The sequence below is a fragment of the Coffea arabica genome, chromosome 6c (assembly GCF_036785885.1).
Source record: "Coffea arabica cultivar ET-39 chromosome 6c, Coffea Arabica ET-39 HiFi, whole genome shotgun sequence".
NCBI classification, from domain to species: domain Eukaryota; kingdom Viridiplantae; phylum Streptophyta; class Magnoliopsida; order Gentianales; family Rubiaceae; genus Coffea; species Coffea arabica.
In genome coordinates this window covers 54043981-54056038 of record NC_092320.1, presented here as the reverse complement: position 1 = coordinate 54056038, position 12058 = coordinate 54043981, and the positions used below count along the sequence as shown (strand labels likewise).

The window sequence follows — 12058 nt, the reverse complement described above, 5'->3', positions numbered from 1 at the left end:
CTACTACCACGGATACCCGCAGGTGATTGAATTATTTCAAATACATAAACATCCCACAATGCAAAACCTAAAACATGGTACTGTCAACAATAGCAACACATTAGGAAAATAGCATCCTTCATTCTTTCTCTTACTGTTGCTTTTTAGCACCTTCTCGTTATCTCAACCCTCACTCTTTCCTCCATCTTCAAAAAAAAAAAAAACTATCAAATCAAAAATTTTATACAGGGAGAGACATCAGATAATAACAAGGCCTTCTTTTTCCATTCATATCCTATTCCTATGTCCTGAATAGAAGGAGAATAGCAGGCAGTCATCTAGAAAGTTTAATTTCATTATCAACTATCATAGGCAGATTTATCCAAGAATGAAAAATAGATAGATTCAAAGGCAAAAAAACTTGAGTCAATGCTTAAATAAAAGAAAAAAGATAAAGAAAACTTCTGTGATGTTTTTTTGCTGAAGAAATTTGGGGCCGACGATGATGGGTCAGCCATCCCTCTGCCTCCTTTTTATTTTCTTGATGCATAAGCGAGAGGAGTTGGTTTTGGGGAAAGTAAAGGTAGTGGCGGTTGCGAGGTAGAAAGGCAATGACTGAAGGAAACGAAAAAAAAAAAAAAGACGAAGAGCACTAGAGCAGCTTTGCAGCTGAGAAGAAGAGACAAGAAGCAACTATTAGGTTTCTCTTGAAGCACTTTAAGTCGTCAAGGGTGATGAATATTGCTCCAAATTAAAATGATATACATAAATAATTAATTATAATTACACATAACCAATTATAGAGTTGTATTCTACTTAAACTAATATATGATTATTATATTATATATAATTTTAATTATATTAATTAAATGACGTGGGGGACGAGGCAAGGATATCCTCCCTCTCCCCCCTCCCTATTTAAAATGGGGAGAGAAAAATTCCCCCCCCCCCGTCCCTACCCCTACTAAGAGAGCTTAAAAATTTATCCATATATTTACATTTATCCAAAAGATCAAATGCATTTCATTTATCTTATTATTGAATTATCTATGTGTTCAACTATTTCTTTATAATTTAAGTGCATAAGAATGCTTTAAATTATTGCACGATTATCTTTATAGGAACTCTACTAATTAGAACAAATTAATGGGGCAATAGTGTGACCACTAAAATTAGTTTGGCCATAGTTGAATAAAGTTTTGAAACAATATATGCAATTGACAAATGTCCAACTTCTTGCCAAGTGTCAAAAATTTTGCCGAATAACCAAATAGCCAAGGGAATATGCCTAAACTACCATGCAACCAACCTGCCCTTTTTCTTGTCTTGTAATCGAGAGGAGAAGAGAGACTAAGTCATTTTTCTTCTTCACTTCAAGACACAAGAAAGAGAGAGAGAAAGAGAGAGCAGAGAGAGAAGACTGAACTGCTTGCATTTTGGAACCGAGAGGAGAGAGAGTCTTAGCCTAATTTTTCTTCTTCACTCCAAAACAAAGATAGACAGAGAGAGAGAGTGAGAGCTGAGGGAGAAGAGTGAATGCATGTTCTAGCTTTGATTTGCGAGGAAAATGGAGGTAACAATTGCTATAAACCATTCATTTTTTCTATTACTATTGAGCACTCTAGTTGTATGTTAATTTTAAGCCAAAATGTAGGAGGTTTGTGAAAGAAAAATTCACTTTCTAAGCTATATGTTGCTGGAATTTCAATTTAGATGCATGTGATGGATAGTTTTGATTTGCATCTTTGTATTTCAAACTTTGATAGATTTCTTTACTAAGAACTCATGTCACATGCTTCATCTTATGTTAAAAATGATATATGATGTATTTGCCATGGAAATGAGTGAGAAAATTAGTAGCTTGGATGAAAAATTTTGAAAGAACCTGGTTGGAAAATCTGTTGAGCTGATCGAGTGAGAGAGAGAGAGAGAGTTTACTAGCTTTTCTCCATGATTTATGACTGAAAAATCTCACATTGTTACTCAATATCCTTTATAACACATTAATCTTAACATGGATGTTGGATTTGAGTGAAAAATAAAGAATTTTAGGGAAGAAATTTTGTTTCTTCAAACTATTCTCTTGTTGGAAATTTTTCCAGCTTTGAACCGTAGAAGAGGCTTGAATTTTCAACTCTTAGATGCAAAATTTCTTTTCTGAGTTTTGCTGGAATGCTTGATTAATACCTTATCTCATGTTACAAGCCTATTATTGTGTGATTTACGATTGAAAGTGAGTAAGAGAGATGCTATTTTGGTGAGAAAAAGTGAAGAAAGACTTGTTGGAAATTTTCTTGCTTGAACCGAAGGGTGAAGCTGTGTTTTCCAACTTATAGCTTCCATTTTGCTAAAGTTTTTCGAAGAGTTTCATGCTTTATAGTCACTTCATGATATATTGCATGATTTATACTTGAATCATGAAAGAAAGTTAAGATTTTAATTAGAAATTAGCATGCATGTAACCGTTTTGGATAAAACTTTTCGAATATTGAATCATGGTTAAATTTTAGCCTTGATTTCCAAAAAAATGATGTTATTTTACTGAAAATTGCTGCTTAGGTCGTGATTTGGTAGCTCAACTCTAGGTTCGACTCTAATATGTTGGCTGTAAACTTGCACATTTTGACTCATTAAACTTTTAAAGCTTTAATCAGGGCATGCATGAATCAATTCACTAGTTTTTGGAGAATTTGAGTAATCTTAGTAAGAAATTCTGTTAAAAAGGGGCCGAGAGTGAGGGTAAGATTTCCAATCTTATTTTCAAGAATTTGGCTATAAAACTTTATATAATTCAACCTACATGTTTGATAACTCTTCTAAACTAGAAGTTATGTGACATTCCACTTGATTAGACTAAAAAGTTTAGTAGTTGGAAAGAATGTTAGTAATATTGAAAGGTCTATTAAATGTAGCTTGGGCATGTTTCAGGAGTCAATGGTAAGCTAGAAGGAAACCTCGAAACCGAGGCGTGACTGTGCACTTGATTTGGTGAGTGTTCCTTGTATATATTTGTGATTAGACATAAAGTTGTTGTTGCTTGTTGATTAGTGAATTGTTGCAAATTTCTAAGTGCCTGGGTTTGAGACTTAAACTATTTTTATAAAAGATGAGTGTGTACTTTATTGCGCTAGACCTAATTGCTCTTAAGGAGCTATTAACTGTTTAACTGCTACTAAAAACTGTGCATGACCGTTTTGGGCCCAAATCCCATTGACGATCGACCTATTTGGGCTAGCATCGAGCTCAGTCGATAGTTTTCGAGTATCGTTTATTAGTATACTCGAGTATGACCCATTGAGGTAATCATCGAACACTAGAAGAAAGAAGAATGTTGGGTACTGTTTAATTGGGGAAATGACATTAAATCACTAAACAGGAGTAACTGTTATGTTTGGAAACGGACAGAAGTCACCTCTACAGCCTATATCAATACTATATCCTTTTATTGAACGGGTTACTTGTTTTAGAATGATATTTATTAAATGACATACTTAATGTTAAATTGTGATTGCGATGATCCTTTTGGATGGTTGGATTTATTTGGAACCTCACTGGACTTTGCTTAACCCCTCTAGTTGTTTTTCCTTACAGGAGTAGAAGACGGGTGTGGGAGAAGCCAGTAGTATAAGCTCAAATTTTGGAATTCCACCTTGGTGAATTTTTTGTATTTGACGTAAAGTCAAACAAATTTATTATTTTGAGGAACGTGCATATTAAATGATATAATCTTAGTTGGGGAAGTAAGCTTGTATGGATTGTTAGTAGTTAGTCTAAATTAATATTATATCTAAAGTCAATGTGAGTGAGTGAGTCCTGGTAAGAGTCATGTAGGAGGTCTGCGAAACCCTGGGGTTTGCTCTAAGGAGAAGTGGGGTCATCATACCTCCCACTGGATTACTCGTCCTGTGGGGCGAGCACCCACAAATACCCTTCCCTATTGCCATCCCTAATCTCAATTCAAGGTCGCTCAAGAGTCCAAGCCAACTATTTGAGGGCCAAACAATTTGTTTATTAGTTAGGAATATATGGGAGCATCAGGGAAGAAGTGTTACAGTGTGATGTATGCAAAAGGTGCAAAAATGTGCATGTGCAATATCCTAACCTTCTCCATCCCCTACCAACACCACAACACTTTTGGAGTCACATTACTATGGATTTCATAGAAGAGTTGCCCAAGTCAAAAAATAAAGATACTATCATTGTAATAGTGGGTAGGTACATCTAGTACTCCCACTTCTTTAGCCTTGCCCATCTTTTTACTGTTGTCATAATGGCCAGAATCTTTTTGGCACTCTATGGACTTAAGCCATCACAACTGGCTCTAGGGCCATATTTGCAAACCAATACGGCTGCTGTGAAAGACTATTTGTAGCAAAAGAAGAAGTTAGACATTCTGCTCAAACAAAACCTAGAATTGGCACACCAAAGAATGAAGATGTATGTAGACAGGAAAAGGAGTGAAAGGGAGTTTGCTGTAGGGGATTGGGTGTATCTGAGACTACAGCCTTACAAGGAGAATATAGTGGCTATGAGGGGGATGACACAAACTTTTTTACTAAGTATTATGGACCATACCAAGTTCTAAGCGAAATTGGGAAGGTAGCTTATAGATTGAGACGGCCAGATCAGTCCTTAATTCATCCAGTTTTCCATGTCTCTTTACTAAAATGCAACTTGAGTAAGCATGTTGTTCCTATCACACAACTCCTAATTACTGATGGAGCTGGAAGAATGAGGGTGGAGCCTATTGCAGTGATGGATAGAAGGATGGTGAAGAGGAAAAATGTTGTAGTTGTGCAATGGTTAGTGCAATTGTGGAATTTATCACCTGAAGAAGCCATAGGGGAAGATGCTGAGTACATTGAGACAATTTTTTTCAAATTTCCAATCTTGAGGACAAGATCTTGCTAAGGGGGAGGCATTGTCATGGTGAACAGGTCAAAATGGAACCTCGGAACTGGAAGACAGAGATTGGGAGAAGGCATGAAGGTTGGAGGCTAGTTTCCTAAAGGTGTGAGTTTGAACCCTTGTTTAGAAGCACGCTTTTGTGGATCAGAAGAAAGAGTACAAGTAGCAGCTAGAACTTTTTGTTTTGTCATTTATGGAAACACATCCTCATTCAATTAGTTAATGGGGAAGGAAGTTAGAGCTACATAGAGCCTACGAGCTCACATTTTTTCATCCAGATTTAAGTTGTATTTTGTTAAATATAGAGTTTGCTTAATAAAGTGAATTCCTTCTTCATTTCTCTTGAAGTTTCCTTCATAATTTTCTTCACCTTTTGATCTTACGTAATTTTCTATTTCTCTGTGTTTCCTGAATTGATTAATGAGAATTTGAGCTTCCAGTTTAATCATTTCACTATTACATCAATTCATTTGGTAGTTGCTTACATGATTTCCATTCTCCTAGCCTGTACCATTACACGATTATTCTTTCAAAACCATTTCTAGGCAGTCAAATACCCCTCACCCCCTCCCGACATCCTCATGGTAACTTTCCAGAATACATTAACATCTAAGACAAAATGGCAAAATCTAGATCTTAGATAGTGGAATTAGCCCGATCTACTTAGTGGAAACAATCAGTTGAGAAGAGAAAAACAAGAACACTATCTAGTAAGGACGAGCAAGACCTGTGGACGAGTTAAGGAGAGTGCGCAAGGAGGAAACAACGGAGATGGTGGTAGTTTTGTGGAGTCGTTGTAGGGATGGTGGCAGCGGCAGGTGCACAAAGTCTTTGGCCGAAGAGATAGGTGGTGTGGTTGATGGTAGGTAGAATTAGTCATGAGCTACTTTTGCACTTGAAAATATATGAAATTACTTATTTTCTTGAGGAAAAATTTTCACAAGAAAATTTTTTTACACCCAATCAAAGATACCATCAATATCTATTTTTTTTCCTTTCTTTAATTAAAAGAATTCGGGTTTTGTTATGTAGTAGAAAAATGGATATGGATTTTTCTCCATTGATATTTCTATTATTTATATCTAAATCACCTTAACTTGTACGAAATCATCCACCTGTGTCATTAATTTTCTCTATCTAGATCAACATACTAAAAAATATGATTTGTTTAGAACATTTTGGCATCCAATTTACATGAAACATTTGAACGGTGAAAAATGGGTCAAAATTGTGAAAAAAATTGTAATGATTAATCAGATGATGAAACTTTGTCAATTTTGTACCAAATTTTATGTATAACTAACACAAGTAATAGAATATTTTATAAACAATGCTATTAATTTTTTAAAGTAATTATTAAATTAATTTTGTGGGGATGTAATAGAGAGAATTCTATTCCTGTAGAGAAGACTAGTCCAATATCCTTTTTTATTTTAAGGCAACGGCCCTAGCATAATTTGTCTAAGGGGATCATGCAAATGAATTTAGGGTCACATCGTTGTACCTAGTGTAATTCATTGCAAATTAAGTTGTACAAAGTGTGACAATTGACAAATATGCGATAATTAACTCAACAAATTGCCACAAGGATTTGATAGCTAACTCATGTGACGTTCTTGGACCAACTTTTGGGCTATTTGGACAAGACGACCTTAGCGGGCGACGGTGACCACCTCACTTTTCTCTTGTAGTAATGAAAATAGAAAACAAATTTAAATTTTGGTGGACTTTTACATTAGGAATTGTGATCAACTATATTTTTTAAAGTTAGTTTCTTTTTCGTGCATATTCACAGGCACTTTTTGATATTCTATAATTTTTTTGAACAAAAATTATTTAAAAAAATTAAAATGTTATTTTATAAATTTTAATATGCTAATTGTAAGACAAACATTAAAATTAAACATATTGAAAAAGTAAACATATTGAAATTGATTAATTTATAACAACTTAATAATTAGTTTCAGTCGAATCTTATCCCATTATTGAATTATGTTTACTCTAATTAATGATGGCATGTCAACATATGAATGAAGGAGATATGTTAGAAAATAAGTGCAATTAAATATTTGATTCTTTCACAATTAAAAATAATGTTAGAAGCAAAGTAATAGATGATGGACTTATTATTTGTTCAAATTATTTAAAATTAAAAGAGTCATTTGGTAGAATTTTTACAACCACATGTTTATGTGAATACTACTTTGGCCTAAATTGAATTTGAATGGAGCGAGCATAAAAATTAATAGAATATTTTAGGAAAGAATGACTATTTATACAATCTAAATGGACTTGTTTTTAATTTAAATAGACTTGTACGAGTAATGCTAAAATTGTGTAGTGTGGATTCATTAAAAATTGAAAATCGCCAAAACTTTAGAATTAGAAATAAATAATCAAGTATAATAATAGAGATAGAGTGAACATAATTGAAGAAAATTAAGAAAATAAAAAATTATGAGTTGATTGATTAAAAAAATCAAGAAAGATATAATTAATGTAAATGTATAAAGTAGGGAATTAATAAATTGAGATTTACTACAAATAAAGAAGTACAGAATGATAAAAAGAAAAGTTTGTCCATATTTTAGAAATGGTAATAAATAATCAATGTAAACATATATAAAGTAGGGAATTAACAAATTGAAATTTACTATAAATAAGAAGTATAGAATAACAGGAAAAAAATGAAAATTTTCCATATTTTAGTAATGGTTAAAAAATACAGCAACTCAACAACTTAATAGAATAGGAAGTGAATAGCAAAAATCTCCTTCTAAGTAAACCACTCTCTAAGTAGTGGCTTTCTCTCTCTAGTTTGAGATTCTCTCCCCAAGGTGGGAGCTTTCTAAAATTTCAAACTTTCAAAAAAACAATTGCGCTCTTAAATTCAGCAAACAACACTATCACCACTGTGAGATCCAAGAACATTAATCCTTGGGCTTGTACATCAGAATCATCGGGAGAAAAACTCTAGGTTCCTTCTGGTATACGAATTTCTTTCAGAAACGAGTATGCAGAGGGAATAGTTGGAGCTTCGCCAGAAAATCCAAGAAACAGAGGAAGTGGACTAACCTGAAACAATTCAGATGACCATCTAGTGCGGCTAGTTGCAGGATTTGCAGGCCCGAAAGCAGGGAAGAAACAAAGGCTACTAAATAGGCGGTAAACATGCTAGTTTACAGCTATGACCCATAATATTGTGTAGTTCTCATGAGCTAGGAGGTTCTTAAACCGTTAACCTTGTTTGCTTCTGTGTTTCTTTTAGTATTTGCTCTATTCTTCTTTTATTCGCTTTTTATAAGTTTTTTCTCCCTTGTTAGCTTGTGGCCTTTCTGATTAGCTGTTGGGTAGTGTCCTTTATGAACTGAAGTTTGTTTGGTGTTAAATTGTCTTGCTGTCCTAGTTATATTAGTTTAGGTGTGTTTGGATCTGTGACGTTTGTCTGTGTTTAACGAAAGAATCCCCTAAGTATTCGGACTGCAAGTCATGGAGGACGACCTGGCAGAAATAGTTCAAAGATTTGCACTGTCTTTGTCAGAAATGCAGGGGGCTGTATTAGAGGTAAAGGATGCTGATTGTGGAATACTAGAGTGCCAGAATAGTCTGATTGGACGAATTAAGGGGGAAAAAGTAGCAAATTTCACAGGAGTAAAGAAGTTTGTGACAACGGCATGGGGGTACCCAAAGGAGCTGAGGATAACAGAACTGGGACCAAACTTGTTCCAGTTTCTTATCCCGAGAGTGGAAGAAAGAGAAAAAATCCTAAACGGTGGCCCGTGGATCATGGATAATCAGATCCTGGTTCTTAGATCATGGAGAGCAGGGATTGAAGAGGATGAAGAAGCTTTTAACTTAGCTCCTTTATGGGTACAGGTATGGAATTTGCCGATACACTGGATTGCCAAGGAAGTGGGAAGGAAAATTGGGAGTATATTTGCAGAAGTAAAGGAGGTAATCATACCACAAGGGGGAGGAAAAGAAGGGAAACATTTGAAATTGTGGGTTACAGTGGATTTAAGCCAACCCCTGCCTAGAGGAACAGCTATGAAACTAGAGGGGGGATATAAATGGCTACAGTTTAAATATGAAAGAAGCCCGGATTTCTGCTACCACTGTGGACTGATTGGTCATAGTGAGAGAAGCTGCAAGACACAAATTATACTAAGTAGAGGACAGAGTGAGAACCAATATGGTCCTTGGATGAGAGCAGGGGGAGGGAAACTGTCGCCTCAAAAGGAAAGTACCTACTCTCACAGTAAGGGTAATGATAAACAACATTGGCTCTATAGGAATGGAGAACTCATCCCTAAGTTCCAAAGCCCCCCAGAACCACAGAAGGAACTCATAGGGAAGTATCTGGCAGCAAGTAACAGGGAACATAGAGAAGAAGGAGACAGGAATAAAGAACCTTCGACATCACGGGTGCTTCCAGAGTGGAACAGTGGTAAAGAAGATGGAGAAAAGCAGATGATGGGGAAAGGTCAATTGAGTTGGGAGCAGGAAGAGGATGAAGGGATGCTAACGGATTCTGTTGACAATCAAGTGGAACAACTGTTGAACATTCCATTAACGCAGAAGCCAGGGAATGTAGTGATGCAGGAGAAAACAAACGAAGGGTCTAACACTGACCTGCTACTGGGGAACAAAAATAAAGATACAGAACACATGCAGGTAGATTCAGGAACAAAAGAGACAGGTGAGGCACAGAAATCAAAAGGAACAGGGAGGAACAAACGAGGAATAAAAGTGCATTACAGAAAAAGACAACCTTTGAGGGATATCACAGAACAACAGAATGAGCCTCAAGAACTGGGAAAAAGGAAATTTCAGTTGAGGGATGAAGAAATGGAAGAGTACTCAGATCAGGAACAGACAGGTAAGAGGATAAGATGTGAAAATGCAAATGACCATAGTGGATCACAAGGGGAAGGGATGGGGATCAGCCTTAACTGGTCCTCCAGTGTTCCATGAAGATAATGGCGTGGAATTGTCAAGGAGCAGGGAGCCCCTTGACAGTTCCCCAACTGAGGGAGTTTAAAAAGCTCCTCTCCCCTGACATGATCATGATGAGTGAGACCAAGAATAAGGAAAACATGATGCAAAAAATAAAGAAAAAATTGGGTATGGAGAATAGCTATGTAGTAGACGCAGTCAATAAGGCTGGCGGAATGGCATTATTTTGGACTGATGCAGTTCATATAAAGGAACTTCAGCATACTGATTTCACCATCGAAGCTTTGATAGAAGACGATGAAACAAGGGTGAATTGGAGGATAATAGCAATCTATGCTAGTTGTGATAGACATGTGAGGAAACAACAATGGACCATTGTAACTGAGAGAAAAAGACTTTGGGGTGAGAAAGTGATGATTATAGGAGACTTCAATGATATAAGGTGTAAGGAGGAAAAATGGGGTGGAAGGAACAGGGAAGAATGGATTTATAGAGACTTCAGAGAATTCATCAACAGGAACAACTTGGTGGACATAGGATTTGAAGGAGTACCATGGACATGGAGGAATAGTTGGGATGAAGATGTGGAAATAAAAGAAAGACTAAACAGAGGCTTATGCTCCCCTGAGTGGCTCGAGGTGTTCCAAAATGCAAAATGCACACATGTGGAAAATTGGGCATCAGACCATAGTATACTGCTGCTAGACACATGCCCAGCAAACAGAAGGAGAAAAAAAAGATTCTTTTTTGATAAAAGATGGGTGCAATATGAAGATGGATACCAGGTAGTCAAAGAGGCATGGAAAACTCAATGTGAAGGATCCAGGATGTTTAAAGTTACAAAGAAAATCACAAATTGCAGGATATGTCTTTTGAAATGGCACAAAAACAAGATTGGGAATACCAAAAAAAAGATAGATGAGATCAAATGCAAATTAGAAGGAAAAAGGAGGCAGGAGAGGAAGTTATCCAAGGAGGATGTGAGGTCATTGAAGAAACAATTGAAAGAGGCATACCAGGAAGAAGAAAAATTCTGGAGTCAAAAGGCAAGATTGCAATGGCTGAGGGAGGGGGACAAGAACTCTAAATACTTTCATGCAGTTGTTAATGGAAGAAGAAGAGCTAATAGAATGAACCAACTGCAGAAAGAGGATGGGAGCTGGACAGAATCAGAGGAAGCAGTGGGACAGGAAATAGCCAAATATTATAGACAGTTATTCACTGCATCAAAGACACCAACAAGAAAGAACAGCATTCAGGAGATACTTGAGGGGATTCCAACTAAAATCACAGACCAAATGAACAGCATCCTTATCAGACTTGTGGATGAATATGAGATTAGGACAGCTGTGTTTTCAATGAATCCCAATAAAGCTCCGGGTAGTGATGGAATGTCATCCCTTTTTTACCAAACTTATTGGGAAATCATTAAAAATGACATTGTTGAGGCTATACAAGCTTTTTTTCATTCAGGACACATGCTAAAATCCATTAACCATACTCTGGTGTCTTTGATTCCCAAAATCCCCATTCCTATTGGCTTAATGCATTATAGGCCTATTAGTTTGTGTTCTGTTTTATACAAAATCATCTCAAAAATCCTAGTCAATCGCCTTAAACCTGTGTTAGACATGTGCATAAGCAAAAACCAATCAGCTTTTGTGGCAGGCAGACAAATTCTGGATAATGTTATCCTAGCTCATGAGTTTCTTCACAATCTGAAAAATAAAAGGAAAGGGCAGATGGGATGCATGGCTGTAAAATTAGATATGTCTAAAGCCTATGATAGGGTCGAATGGGATTATTTGAGAGCTATGATGAGAAAGATGGGCTTCTGTGAAACTTGGATAAAGTGGATAATGAAATGCATTACTACTGTGTCTTACTCTTTCAGTGTTAATGGAGAAGCAAGAGAGCTCGTAAAGCCAGAAAGAGGGCTAAGGCAAGGTGACCCTCTGTCACCTTACCTGTTTCTAATCTGCTCAGAAGGATTCTCAAGTCTGCTAAGGAGAGCAGAGGCAAATCAAAAAATGAAAGGCATGAAGATCAGCAAATATGGACCTGCACTAACTCATCTTTTTTTTGCAGATGATTCACTGATATTGAGCAAAGCAGGGCAACAGGAGGCCAATGAATTGAGGACAATTTTAGAAAAGTACGAGGCAGCCTCAGGCCAGCTAATCAACCTAGAGAAATCCTCAGTTTTTTTCAGCAA

The 12058-nt window shown here is 36.3% G+C and overlaps 1 long non-coding RNA gene across 1 annotated transcript; it reads left to right on the top strand.

Annotated features, from left to right (window-relative positions):
* The first annotated feature begins 1413 nt into the window (after window positions 1-1413).
* On the top strand, window positions 1414-3771 carry LOC140008912 (uncharacterized). Its single transcript, XR_011816210.1, has 3 exons — window positions 1414-1552; window positions 2908-2967; window positions 3571-3771. It is a non-coding gene; the product is annotated as an uncharacterized lncRNA (long non-coding RNA).
* Window positions 3772-12058: the final 8287 nt, after the last annotated feature.